At 38.1% G+C, this 14,822-nt stretch overlaps 1 protein-coding gene across 7 annotated transcripts in view; it reads left to right on the plus strand.

Annotated features, from left to right (window-relative positions):
- Positions 1–14,822, plus strand: part of LRRC4C (leucine rich repeat containing 4C) — a 1,251,478-nt gene that overhangs the window by 1,100,833 nt on the left and 135,823 nt on the right. Inside the window, exon 1 of one of the 7 annotated variants that reach the window (XM_066363094.1) lies at positions 10,207–10,285. The exons of the other annotated variants lie outside the window; for them this stretch is intronic. The gene's annotated coding sequence lies outside the window, so the exon portion shown is untranslated. Of the gene's footprint in view, positions 1–10,206; positions 10,286–14,822 lie in introns of those variants that run through there. 7 annotated transcript variants of the gene reach the window in all.

A 14,822-nucleotide genomic window follows, 5' to 3' on the forward strand; every position in this document is an offset into this window, starting at 1 on the left:
AAACCTAATACAGATGCTCCTTGATTTACAATGAGGTAAACCCATTGTAACTTGAAACTATCCTAAGTCAAAAAGACATTCAATGTACCTAATTTACCAACCATTGTAGCTTAGCCTACCCTACCTTAAAATTATGCAGAACACTTATATTAGCTTACAGTTGAGAAATTATCTCATCGCCACTTCCCAGTATCACAGGAGAGTATCGTACCACATATCCCTAGCCCAGGAAAAGATCAAAATTCAAAATTTGAAGTAAAGTTTCTCAGGTAGTGTATCACTTTTGCACCATCATAAACCTGAAACATCAGAAGCAAACTGTTTTAAGTTGGGGGCCATCTGTACTTGAAATTGTAGATTTGACCATATTATACCTTAAGGCACAATTATTAGCTTTTCACAGAAAGGTCCTTACCAAGACCTGTAAGCCCCTAATTTAAACATAATAGCTGCATTAAAAAATATTTTCACTTAACTACATGGAAGCAGCTCTAATGTGTAAAATAAAGTAGGGCTCACTAGTATAATATAATTCAATTATAATAACTCAGTAAATTAACAAGTTTTGATTAAACACTTTTTACAAGCCAAGAATATGTATGCCAGAGAGTATGTAAATGGAGTTTGACATATATCTTAAGAATTATATATTCTGAGAACACTAAACTAACTCCAAGAAATTAGAACCCCCACAGCACCACAATGATAGTATGTCTTGAAGAACAGAATTGTATAATAGAAGCAGTACGTGCCATTGAATATCAGAAAAGGAACATTTAGGGAGAAGGTAACATATAAACTGGCCTGTGTAATAAAGAGGAGAATAAGAATGATACATGTTTGTGTTGGACAGAGATGAAGTGGTTCACACTCTAAAATTCAACATTCTGAAATGAATTTTATATCAACCAGTGTGAGGCAATGAGAACCACATGACTATAAGAGCCAAAGCCATTGCAGGCTAAATCCTGTCTTCATTATTTACCAAGTAGAATCCATTGGGAAAGACATGAATCCTTTCTTAGTTTTTTTTTTTCATGTTTAAATGGGGTTTATAAACTTGCTTTGCCCTTGAGAAAGGTTGTAAGAAATTCATAAAATACCTATGCACAGGATTCAGTAAATGTCTGTTCTTTCCACTCCCACTTGAAGTCCTTTGAGCAATACTGTACTCAGTATATAGTACATGCTAGACTTGCTGAAGAATTTAGATGGTTTCTTGGGAACTATTGGACTAGAACTTGGCTGTAGTAGTTTAAATTTATTATTATTATTATTATTATTATTATTATTACAAAAACACATTAGAAACCGTGCTTCACATTTGTACTGAAACATTGTATTAACCATTCAAAAAATGTGGAAATGGATTATCTACATATGTTTAAAATCTGTCAAATTCTTCTTTCTCAATCTGCAAACAAACAAATTATGTTTAGATTTGCTGTTGCCCCTGCAGCAACTCAAATCACTATGAATTGAGCAGACTCCTAGCAAGTGGATTTTAATGGTTTATTTATGTATTCATATAATCCCCCCATCAAATGCAGACCACATACTTGTATGCCTGAGCTGAATTCTATTGATGGTTTGTTTGTTTTTTATTTTTCTTGCTCCAAACTCTGCTGTTCAGATTTTAATTCCTGACAATGCATTAGTGCCAAATGGCACCATTAGTGCGGTTAGGAGTTGAATTTTGCTGAAATATTCAATACCTGCTGCTTCTATCCTCCGGAAAAGAGAACAGCCCAATCTTCTTCATTGGTTGTGACTATAGTTGAAGTGTGATTTTTAATTTAAGACACTTTGGGGTTGCAAAAAGAGATAATGGAATATTTAGACTATGGAGGATTTAGAAAGCAGGATAAAATTGAAGCCCTTTCTTAATATCCAAATCTGTGTTCACTCTAAAAAAAATGTTTTCTAACATTATGTAAATTCTCAAAGCACATTGAAATTACTTCAACAGGTGCAATAATAAAGTGACACTGCAATGCCTGACCATGAAGTACATGAAGCACAGGAAAAGGGCAAAGTAATGAGATTAATTATGCCAAACAGATAGTGAGAGACAGACCTACAGAGTTTACTCAAGGAAAAAAGGACATGGGAGCTGATATTTATAGCACACTGGGAAAAAAATGGTAGTAGGATTTTGCACAAAGTGCTACAGTAAAATGGAAGGAAGAAGCATTAATTTTGCTAGAGTTGGGAGAGGTTGAAGTAAAAAAGGCTTTATTTAAATGTATCTTGTCTTCAAAACAATTCCCAGTTGTTTGCAGAACAACAGGTACAACAAACTCTTGGACTGCCTTTTTAAATATGTGCCATAGGACCCTGACCTTCAGCTATTTAAGTCAGTGTCTTAAACAGTACAGGACCCTGTGTTTTTCTGTTTCCCTGAAGTAACCTATTAGTCAAGCTATATATGTAGAATTGGATGGTCTGCATTTGTTTCAAAACTGTGCCTTTCCAAAGAGGTGGGCAGACAGGAGCAGCTGGGTGTCTGGAAGAAGATGTGGGAAGTGTCCCCCCCCACCCCCTCTTCCCAGATTGGATGGGGAATGAGAACAGACTCTGAAATAGCAGGCACAATTTATCCTGAAGACAAAATTCTTCCTCCTGGCAGTTTTGCTTGGGGTCAGCACTAAGAGGAGAGAAAGAAGGATGGTGTAGGGTCTCCCATCCAAATCAGGTAGCAGAAGAGGCTCTTCAAAGGGAGCCTAGAGGTACAGGGTGGGGCAAAAAGGGTTATAGTTGTAAGTATGTGAAACAGTTTTTTCTTGTATTATTATTGATTGATTATTGTGTTATGAGCTGTACCAACAGCTGTACACCTATGTTTGCCATACTCTGTATTCATCAGTAGAGAAAAATAAAATTATTTTTAGGTTCCAAAAGGTGCAAGCTAACAGAGAATTCAGCTTAAATAATATGCAGGTAGTTCCTTGTGGGCCCTTATTTTTCTCACTTCACTGTGTTTTAGGGGATGACTCAGATGAGTGAGTCATAAGTACAAGTGTCAACGAATATAAAGTTCTTCACCAAGTTAACTGCAAAACCTTTTTTTTTTTAATCGCAATTTTAAATTCAGAATAGCTTTAAACATGGGGGAATGTAGAAAGAAACTCTTTAACTTATAATAGATTTGAAAGTGTTGGCAAAAGACCTACTTCCAGCACTTCGCTCTGCCTTTTTAGTCCCTGTACAGTGGAGGCAGCATCCTCTCCCACAAAGAAAAGCACATCGTCTTTGGAGGCGCACAGCACTCTGCTTTCAAATACTGGCTCTTTCACGTTCTTAAGTTGGTAGCTGGCATTTAATGAGAACTTACTATATGCCAAACACAGTTCTAAGATCTTTACACCTAGGTATTCCATAAGAAATAGAACAAGCTATTACATAATACAGAGATCTGAAGTACAATAAATCAAGCAAGATCTGAATTTCACTTTTCTCTCATGTTCACGACAGAGAAGTGGGTGAACTGGGCAGTTGGGGTGAATTTCTCCACAAGGTTCTCCTGGAACCCAGGTTCCTTCTATGGGGTCATTCTCCATCCCATCTGGTTTGATCTTCCTCTCTGTAGTGTTGGCTCTCCCAAACCATGACCACATTTATGCTATGGGATGAGCAGCTTCATTTACCAATATGACCTTGAAGTTGTATACATTATTTGTGGCATCCAGAACTTAGTCATGGGAACAGTCTTCTCTGCAATGGAGGAAGAGGAATCTATACTCTAGCTAGGTAGCCATGGATTCTGCTAAAATGTATGGCAAGGGACCACCATATTGCATGATTCCTGGTGTTGCCATCTCTATAGGTTACAACCAAAATGGTAACTCCTGAGGGTGGGCAACAGAGCAGGCCTGTTTGGGAAGTACTAAAAGGAAGAAGGAGGATGACTATAGGAAGAAAATAAGCAGTTTCTATCAAGACATATTAATTTATTTACCCCTCAAAATAACCTATAGATTTATCTTCAGCTTTACAGAAAACTGGGTCACAAAATTCAGTCATACATAGAACTTGTGCTCTTAGTAGCTACTGTATTTCCTCTCTGCCTCAGAAACTAGTATTGCTGCAGCTACTTTAGTAGTTAAGGACATCAGTATTATTAAGAGCCTACTATATTCAGAGAGCTGTGTAGTCTTGACTTGTTTTGTTTAATTGTGTATGTCTTTATTTTTTTATTTTTTCTCAGTGGGGGATAGGGTGGTTAGATTAATCAAGCATATATTGGTGATTTCAACCTCTGGCCCCAAACGGCCCTTTCTTCAGCCTCATCATTGCATAGATTTTTTGTTTCTAGTACTATGTGGTTATGGTTTCTGTTCTCAAGATATGTTTCCCGTAACTGAACCATAATATTTGTACCATACCTTTCCCATATCTCAGAATATTTTTTTGTGTATGTGAGAGAGAGACACAGAGAAAGACAGAGAGAGGGACAGATAGGGATAGACAGCCAGGAAGGAAGAGAGATGAGAAGCATCAATTCTTTGTTGCAGAACCTTAGTTGTTCATTGATTGCTTTCTCACTTGTGCTTTGACTGGGGGCCTACAGCAGACTGAATGACTGCTTGCTCAAGCCAGAGACCTTAGGCTCAAGCTGGTGAGCCTTGCTCAAACCAGATGAGCCTGTGCTCAACCCAGCGGCCTCAGGGTTTCGAACCTGGGTCCTCTGCATCCCGTTCCGATGCTCTATCCACTGTGCCACTGCCTCGTTAGGCTCAGAATTTTTTAAACTCATTTTTATCACCCAGACTTATCAACTTACTAAATGTTGATTAAGCAAGATGAAAGGGGTTTCTGTAAACTTCCAGCAAAGTCACAAAGAGTTTGCTACCACACTGATGAATGCCCTGTGCTGCCTTCTCCTTAGCACTGAAAAATAAATCAACCACAAAAAACAGCCTTCTCTTCTGATAAAACATAACACTTACCTACTTATTCGGGGGGTACTTTATTATAAAAGAAAGACAAAAGTCAACTTTAAATTTTTCTTCTCTTTTACCTGTATTGTTCAATAGTTTTTAAAAATTTTATTACATAATATTTTAAAAGAGTTGGTAGTTTGTATATGCATATATTTTGCATTTTTAAGTTATCTTTTGGAAAAAGGCAGAATTAATTTTAAAAATAAAGCTATATGGAGAGAAGGAGATAAATGTCAATGGTTTTGGCAGCTTGGTTACATGAATGATGGTCTTTGATGCTTGTCCCTGTCATCTCTCAGGAAAGCTCCATGGACATGTATTCCTCTTATTTTTAGAGTTCTCTCACCTACATAGAACACAGGACACTTGGGGGGATGAGTATTTTTATTTTTATTTATTTTTATTTTTGTATTTTTGTATTTTTCCGAAGCTGGAAACCGGGAGGCAGACAGACTCCCGCATGCGCCTGACCGGGACCCTGCCCCCCCCCCCGCATGCCCACCAGGGGGCGATGCTCCGCCCATCTGGGGCATCGCTCTGCCACAATCAGAGCCATTCTAGCGCCTGAGGCAGAGGCCACAGAGCCATCCTCAGTGCCCAGGCAAACTTTGCTCCAGTGGAGCCTCGGCTGCGGGAGGGGAAGAGAGAGAAAGAGAGGAAGGAGAGGGGGAGGGGTGGAGAAGCAGATGGGCGCTTCTACTGTGTGCCCTGGCTGGGAATCAAACCCGGGACTCCTGCATGCCAGGCCGACGCTCTACCACTGAGCTAACCGGCCAGGGCAGGGATGGGTATTTTTAGAGTGCAGGCTGACATGCAAGCTTCTTCCATAATTTCTGGCTCTGCCCTATGACTTGTAAGCTGCGAGACCTTCGGCAAGTCACTGATCTGTCTCTTGGTTGCCTAATTTGCAAAGTAGAAATGACAAGAGGATAAAATTCAAAAAGTTATGAGGATGAAAGAAGTTAATGGATATAGCAGTGGTTAGCAACTAATACAGTTTAGTGGGTTATCATTTTCTTCATTGTCATGTTTTCATGGATTTTGTTAATAATCATTCTGCTATGCTTTTGGTGAGGTATTGCTAGCCAGATGTATTGGTTTGTTGATGTAGAGAAGTTCAGCTGCAGCAAGTGAACTGTTTCTTCCTTGTTTTTGCTTTATCTACTTCAAAATAAGATGGACAACCAGGTTTTAAGACTAATTTGAAAATTCAGACTTTTTCACTCTTTCTATTCAGAACAAATTTAGGTTACAGTTAGATGTAATTATAAAATTAATTAAAGATAAATTTAAACACTTATGGTAGAAGAAAAAAATATTGAGATTTCTATTTTTCATATCTGCTTGGTAATCTAACTGATCAGACTACATGACTGAAAATTTTGTCTATAAAAAGTTGTTTGCTTTTTATAAGAACACAGGAATTGCTCCTTGTCATCTTAAATTTTAGTTGGTGAAAATAGTCTAAGACACACACACACTAAATTATGTATACTAAGGTACTATATGTATTATAATTGAGTACTTTAAACAATTACCACTCCAATTGCATATTGACAAAATTGAGAAATTAATATGAATTGAAATAATTGTGGAGATTAGGCAGAGATTGTCTTTGAGGTAGAATTTTTATTTCCTAAATTCCCAACTGTCAGTGAAGAAAGTTCAACAAGGATCTGAGCATTTAGATGGTGTTCAAATCCATATTTAAGAACCAGAAAGTCGGGTGCCTCACGACAAAAGATTCCCCCATTGTAATTGTAGTGCGATTAAACGATTACTCTAGAGACTGAGGAGCATGCTACAAATGAATCACAATACTCGATTCTCCTGTTCTTAGGAGATGAGCATATTGCTGTAATATTTTACATAGAGAAACTCACTTGGTAATTCCAGAATTCTGTAACATCTAATTTTAATACCAAATCATGTATCTGTTGATGTTCTATGCAGGGTCTGGTGTAGTTTTTAATGATAGATAGCTTTCCACTTTTAAAAATTAAGGACATTTATTTTTACTAGAACAAGAAGTTCAGAGGAAGAGTGGTTCTACTTATCTCCCTGGTTCCACAGTGGTGTCATGGACAAACAGTTTGTCAAGGACAAACAATTTGTCAAGGACAAACAGCTTTCCATCATTTTGTTCTATGTTCTTCACTTGTCACCTTTGTCTTTAGTCAAACTCCTCTTTAGTCACAAGGGATTATGACATTTGTAAACAACATATCCAGACATGAAATAGACCAGGATAAAAGTTTGTCTCTTCCCTGAGTCTTTTAAGAGTAATAAATCTTCCCCAGAAATCTCCTCTAAGCCTCCCTTTATGTTTTATTGGCGAGATTTCTATGTCCAAACCAATCACTAACAAAGGAAATGAGGCAACCATAATTGCCTCTGATGAGTCAGGACCTGGAGACTGCCTGGAGAGCTACACAAGCAGGATGTATACTTGAATAAACCTAGGCTTTACTTGGGAACTAGAAAGGATGGGAATAAGGACATACATTTTTAGACATCAACACTGTCTATTATACCAGCATATAGTGGAATACTCATGTTTTTATTTTTGTGAAAGAAATAAAGGGAGGAAAGGAAAGAAGGAGGAGAGGAAGGAAGAGGAAAGGAAGAAAGGAAGGGTAAAAGAGAGGGAGGGAGGGAGGGAGGATGGAAGGAAGGAAGGAAGGAAGGAAGGAAGGAAGGAAGGAAGAAAGGAAGGAAGGAAGGAAGGAAGGAAGGAAGGAAGGAAGGAAGGAAGGAAGGAAGGAAAGGAGGGAGGGAGGGAGGGAGGGAGGGAGGGAGGAAGGAAGGAAGGAAGGAAGGAAGGAAGGAAGGAAGGAAGGAAGGAAGGAAGGAAGGAAGGACATCACCTGTATGATACGTTTTGTTTGGTCTTCCCTCCTCATCCAATAGAATTTTTCTGTATGTTTTTGTCAATTCCAGGTATAGCACAATAAACATATCATTAGGCCAAGCATTAGAATCATATTGTCAGAAGCTGGTTAGAATTGCGTGGCTGCTGCTTCTTGGCAAGGGGTCAACTCATTTCAGTAATGTTTTAAATAGCCCTTCAAAATAGAAGAGCCAAAAAAACAATGTCCATTGGAACTAACACTCTTCAACAGTATCCAAATTAATGGAAAGTGCCTACACTAATGAAATAAAACATCAGGGCTTTGGCAGGAGGTGATTGGCAGAAACACCCAGTGGCTTGATACATCTGTCTCCTGAAGACATAAATGAATTCCTCCTGTAAGAAAGAATGAATACGTGTGGCTGAAGCTAAAGCACTGGTCGAAAGGAAATGACTTCCTGCCTTTCTGACAGAGTACCTAGGAGCACATTTCTCAACCTCATCTATGTGCTGCCTATATTCGGATCCTGGCCGTAAATATAAGATAGAGCCTCCAATTGCAGTCATGCATACTTCATTATTTAGTATTGAGTAAAATAAATTATGATAAAGGGGTACTGTATTTTCCTTCATGATCTGTAAGGGTTCAGGAGGTATGGTTGCATAGTTAACTGATGGGTCGGTTTATACATTTCTTTATTTGTTCATTCATTCATATGTTTATACAATTACTTAAGTGTCTACTCCTTTCTAGACTCAATTTTGTGCTGGGCACATCGAAGTTTGCAGATCCAAGGTCCTAGGCGGGGGTCATATATAGGGCAGTGAAGGAAATGAAAGGAACTATGCTGTGAAACCTACCAAGATCTCCCCTACATAATTCCTGGCTAACACTCCTCACAATCATGTAGGACTTTTTATTATTACCTCCAGTTCCAAAACAGAAAATAGAGGCCAAGACATTATGTTACCTGTTTGATGTAACTCTAACTGTTGCTGGTGCTCTTGGGTCTGCAGCCATGATTAAGATATTCCTAAGTGGGGAATCATTCCACCGTGAATTGGATTGTTTTCAATTCAAATCGCAAATATAACCTTTTCTCTAGACACCTGGATAACTTTACTAGTAATTCTCTCATTATTTTTCAGATCTATCTCTTCAGAATGTGTGTGTAGGTCCAAACCAATCAAGCATAACTAAAAAAGGCATACATCAAAATAAAAGTAAACTTGTGGTAGTACTAGGAAACTGTGCATGCATGAATATTAGAATTACCCTTAAGAAATGAATAGGCCCTGGCCGGTTGGCTCAGCGGTAGAGCGGTAGAGCGTCGGCCTGGCATGCGGGGGACCCGGGTTTGATTCCCGGCCAGGGCACATAGGAGAGGCGCCCGTTTGCTTCTCCACCCCCCCTCCTTCCTCTGTCTCTCTCTTCCCCTCCCGCAGCCAAGGCTCCATTGGAGCAAAGATGGCCCGGGTGCTGGGGATGGCTCCTTGGCCTCTGCCCCAGGCGCTAGAGTGGCTCTGGTCATGGCAGATCGACGCCCCGGAGGGGCAGAGCATCGCCCCTGGTGGGCAGAGCATCGCCCCTGGTGGGTGTGCTGGGTGGATCCTGGTCGGGCGCATGCGGGAGTCTGTCTGACTGTCTCTCCCCGTTTCCAGCTTCAGAAAAATACAAAAAAAAAAAAAAAAAAAAGAAAAAAGAAAAAGAGACGAATAAATGGATTCTGAGTGAGAGCCTGGGAGCTTTTCTATAAGTAAATTGTATGAACTTGGTATAGTTATGATACAATGTCTAATACATATTCTACAACACATTGTGTCTTTCTTCTAAAGATTTAGCCATCTCTCAGATAAGTGATCTCAACAGACCAGTTGGTCTTCATGTATATGAGATTTTACCAGAATATTTTGCATCTGTGTGGCAAGTGATTGTTCATCAAGCAGTTTCCAACTCAAGGTTAGAGCAACTCAGTGACAAGCATGGGGATGTTTTCACACTTCGATTGTGTAAGTGAAGAGACTAAGGTTCGGAGAGGCCACGTAGCCTGCACAAGGTCATGCAGCCCAAGGGCATCGAAGTTTTTTCCCCCTTTTCCTAAACACTCTGGAGGTTAGACATTATTGGACTGAACAAATTACTTTAGACACTATTTTAAAAATAGTTCTCTTATAGATTATGAGTAATGTTTGGGTGGATTTCATATATATTGAATACAGAGATAAATACATATACCAGCATACTGAATATTAATCATTCATGCAATGATGACTCATAAGAGCAAAAGCCAGAATCATTATGAAGGTTTTAGGAAATTTCCAGTGTTCCTCAAACAAGTCGAGCCTGAACCCTACTCAGGAGTTTTGCTTTTGCTGTTCCTTCTGCCTGAAATGCTCTAGAGCAGGTGGCCTCCTGGCACATCCTGGACTGCCCTAGTTTGGCTTAAATGGCACCTTTTCAGGGAGATCTTTCCTGACTACTGATATAAAGGTACAACTCTATTTGCCCCTGCTTCCTTTTATCCAAAGCATCTTAGATACCTAGATATCTTAGAAAATAGAATTCACTAGTTCTTTTTTTAATTGTCTTTCTTCTCTGTAAGAATATGAAACTCTAAATAAGAGGCAATGAGGCTTGCTCACAAGACAGCTGTTTTCACTACCTTAAAGGTAAAATTCAGAGAAATTTAATTCATTCTGTAGTTTGAAAATCTGCTTTCAGGATTAACACAAGGAGTCAAGAGTGTGATTTATTGCTATACAATATTATATAGCAGGTACAAACTCTTTGTAATATAAAAGGTATCTCAAAATAATAATATAGTATGTTAAGTACTTTATAGGTATTAACTCAATTCTTCAAAGGACACAGTAAGATGTCTCACTGGTATCCCACTTTACAGCTGAAAAATCTGAGATGAAGAAAGGTTACATGACTCACCCTAGGTCCCTCAGTGGGTTTATATCAGAGCCTGGGAGTGAACCCGAGACAATGGGTAGCTGCTGGGTTAAAGAACATGTTGAGGGTTGAGTTAATAACCCATAAATTAGTTTATTTCCTTCATCTATGATATTAAGAACAAACTATGCTCACCCTAATCCACTGAAGAGAAAAAGTGAGAGTATGGCAAAGACGTCATTTACATGAATAGTCTCATTCAAGCACCAGAGAATTTTTTAGACCATCACTGTTATTCTCATTTTATAGAGAAGGTAACTGAGACTTATAAAGATGAAGAAACTAGTCTTAGGTCCCTCACCTAGAAAGTGTCATATCTGGGCTACAAAATGAAATTTATCTGATTCTGTACCAATCTGTACACCCGTCTGCTTCTTGGCTTGGTATTTAGCCCCAAACACCCAAGTAAACAGGCATATAAAGAAACAATAGGTTGTTTATTATTAAGGTGACCAATTTTTTTACAATGAAAAGGAGGGCAAAAATAAATTGAAGAAAACAATATTATAAATAAAAGAAACATTTTATTCATTGCAACAATAATATACTATAATGTTATAAATGCATAATAAAAACATTTGTAATATTTTATATTATAATTATGCTTACATTCCTATTAACTTTTAATAATAATTATAAGAAAAAAGTACTCATTTAGATACAAATACGTCACATCACACACAATGGATCCAACTCTACATCTATCGAATACGGACATTTACAGATGAGTCTTCCAATATCAAAAATGAGGACACGTAGGAGGACACTTTTCAAGGGAGGACAGAACTTACAAAAGAAGGAATGTCCTCCTTAAAGGAAGACGATTGGTTACCTTATTATTATACATTTTTAAAATTTTAATTATTTATTGATTATAGAGACAGAGAGGAAGAGAGAGAGAGATAGAAACATCAATTTGTTGCTCCAGTTATTTATGCATTCATTGATTGACTTTTTATGTGCCCTGCACAGGGATAAAACCCACTATCTTGGAATATCAGAAGGATGCTCTAAAAAGGTACCTGGCCAGAGCCACATAAATTGTTTATTGAGTGTTTTGGTATACCTTTAGCTTTTAATACTGCCTTTATAAAGTAAAACATATGTTAGAGACATAATTTTGTTTTACAACTCCTATGAAATTTCATAGTCCAAAGGTAGCCTCAGATATTCGAACACAAAAGTATATAGATTGAGAATCTAGGTATATAATAACTTTGCAATTCAGCAAAGAATGCAACTGCAATAACAATATTTAGGAATTGATACTATCTGTATAAGTGCCAAGTGGTATTTTTTACATTTTAAGGTCTGGTAAAATTTTTCTGAGCCAAAATTATTTTCTCTCCAATGTGGCAGGCATCTCTAATATTTTACCCAGACATTGTTAATGTGTTTATGCAAATACTTTATTTAGTAGCAGAGAGGCACTTAAGGTATGCAAAGATGAGTATAAAGTTTCCTGTTTATGACAAAAGAAGTACTGATGTTTTGAACAGTGATGGATCTATATGGAAGCACCTTGGTAAAACATGTTTTTTATGTAAATGAATATAAAATATGCCATATTTTAATACATAGATCACATAAAGCTTTTGATCATTTTAGTGTTATTTCCGATATGTTCTTTACTTCTACAGTTTAGGAGTTTCCCATTCTGTGTCTTATAGGTCATAGGGACAAGTAGAATCGATCCTAGGCTCACATTTCTAAGCTGGACCATTTTATCTTTGCCATCCTGTGGGTGTCCAACCATCTTTGCTCCACAATGAAATCATGTTTGAAAGCAAAATGAACTAAATATTTTTTAGAAAAGCCTTTTTATTTTTCACCTTCTCTTGGAAACCTAAATCAATACTTGACCTTTTCACATCCCTATGTGGATAAAATGAAGTCTTTCCATGCTGACTTAGAACTCTAAAGTATGTGGTAAAATCCGTTTATCTTGAAAGCTCTCTGTTCCTTGGGGGTGTTATGCGTGCATTCATATGTGTGTGTGTGCGCACACAATTACTTAAACTGATTGGCAATATCACCACCATCACAAAGAAATAATTATGATTTCTGATTTAACCAGTACTTTCTTTGTATTATTTCATTTGAGTCTTCCGATTCCATGAAATAAATAGAATCTCTAGGATAGAGAGAGAGAGATGCATGATAGATCAATATAGAAAGATAACAGGTTGAATATAATTATAAATAACTCAGAGAAACTAACTCTATATAGCTTATTAGAAGCCATGTCCAGATGCCTAACACACCTCTTAGCCTTGACCTCCAAAGGGGGCCTTCCATGACACATATACAAAGGGACAACATAAGCATAGCCTCTTTGTTGTATCACAAAATGACACAGGAGAACAACAGAAAAATGACTTGCTTGTGAATACATTCTAATGACCAAGATCTGTGTCATGACACAAGCCCTTTTAAGTTAACATAACTCGCCTGACCAGGCGGTGGCGCAGTGGGTAGCATTGGACTGGGATGCGGAGGACCTAGGTTCGAGACCCTGAGGTCGCCAGCTTGAGCGTGGGCTCATCTGGTTTGAGTAAGGCTCACCGCTTGGACCCAAGGTCGCTGGCTTGAGCAGGGGGTTACTTGGTCTGCTGAATGCCCATGGTCAAGGCAGATGTGAGAAAGCGATCAATGAACAACTAAGGTGTCACAATGAGATGCTTCTCATCTCTCTCCCTTCCTGTCTATCTATCCCTCTCTCTGACTCTCTCTCTGTCTCTGTAAAAAAATAAAAATAAATAAAAAAGTTAACATAACTTAGTGGTGCCCAGGAATTCCTTTCAACCACAATCAAAGAGAAAGAGACCCATTGGTTTAAAATGAGGAGGTGAAAGTGATTTTTTTGTTTGTTTGTTTTTCTCATCTTGGGTATACAGGCCCCTCAACCTCTGAATGGACCTGTTCTATACAGGCACACACCTCTTTGCATCTCAGTTACTTTTACTTTCTTTCTGCATGCCTTTGGGCGTGGGACTCAGGGCAGTCCAGGGAGGGATGGTGGTCAAAAGATCGGCAATAGCTTTGGTTGTAGGTATGACTCTGAATGCAGCTCACGTTTGGAGGAGTGGCTGTAATAGAATCTGCCATGTCTTCTGATGGGCTTGCTGTTTACTATCAGAGAAGAATCTTGGAGTGAAGTAGACTCACCCAGTAAGTCATTAAATGGCATTACACAATTTCTTAGTTATCCTGGTATTTAATTATTTCCCCTTTATAAGAACAAGAATAATTGCCACCTGATAGGATTATAATTATAAAGTATAATTAATGTAGCTAAAACCAAAAGGAGGCAACGAATAAAATGCAGCCACTGAAATTATGGTCTTGTAGTTTAAAGGAGATCACGCATGTCGGTTCCGAGTGACCTCCTTTCTTGCTGCGGAGGGGGAGCTGGTCTCGTCTTTGACTCCTTACTTGCAAAAATTGCTTAGACTTATCACATGCACTGCTCCCGCTTGCAGTATCCCAGGGAGAATAACAGATTTTCGTGGATTTGAAACTGGCTAACCCTGAAAAGACAAATCTATCTCAGTTTTAAAGCTTGAATTAAAACCTCAGCTCAGGAAATAAGTAAAGATGCGCAGGGCCAGTTCACTTCTGAGGTGAGAAAAAGTCTTTTATCACAAATTGGTATAAAGATTACAGTGGTTCTGGTTTCCAGTTCAAATAAATGGTTAAGTAGTCTGCAGAATTCCGCCAAGTCAAATGACTTTCAATTGTTCGGCACTAAATTGGGGAAGATATGAATATCTTATCAAATCGACAGGCAATGTCATACTGTCTGTGCTTCTGTATTTAATCAAGTCCCCTTATTTTGAAATTTCAAAATAAGCATCACTTTTTTTTTTATATGAATGAGTCTTTGAGAAAAAGAAAAGCTAGAGATTCATTGCCTATTTTGGAGAACACAGCATTTTAGGAAAATATATTTAGAAGTATTACATTACCTGTATCTAGCTTTCTGAATGCAATTTTCCAGGAAAGATCATTAGGTAGGTGTACACACATATACAGTAGATTTAATATATATATATATATAATTATATAT

The sequence above is a fragment of the Saccopteryx leptura genome, chromosome 1 (assembly GCF_036850995.1).
Source record: "Saccopteryx leptura isolate mSacLep1 chromosome 1, mSacLep1_pri_phased_curated, whole genome shotgun sequence".
NCBI lineage: Eukaryota > Metazoa > Chordata > Mammalia > Chiroptera > Emballonuridae > Saccopteryx > Saccopteryx leptura.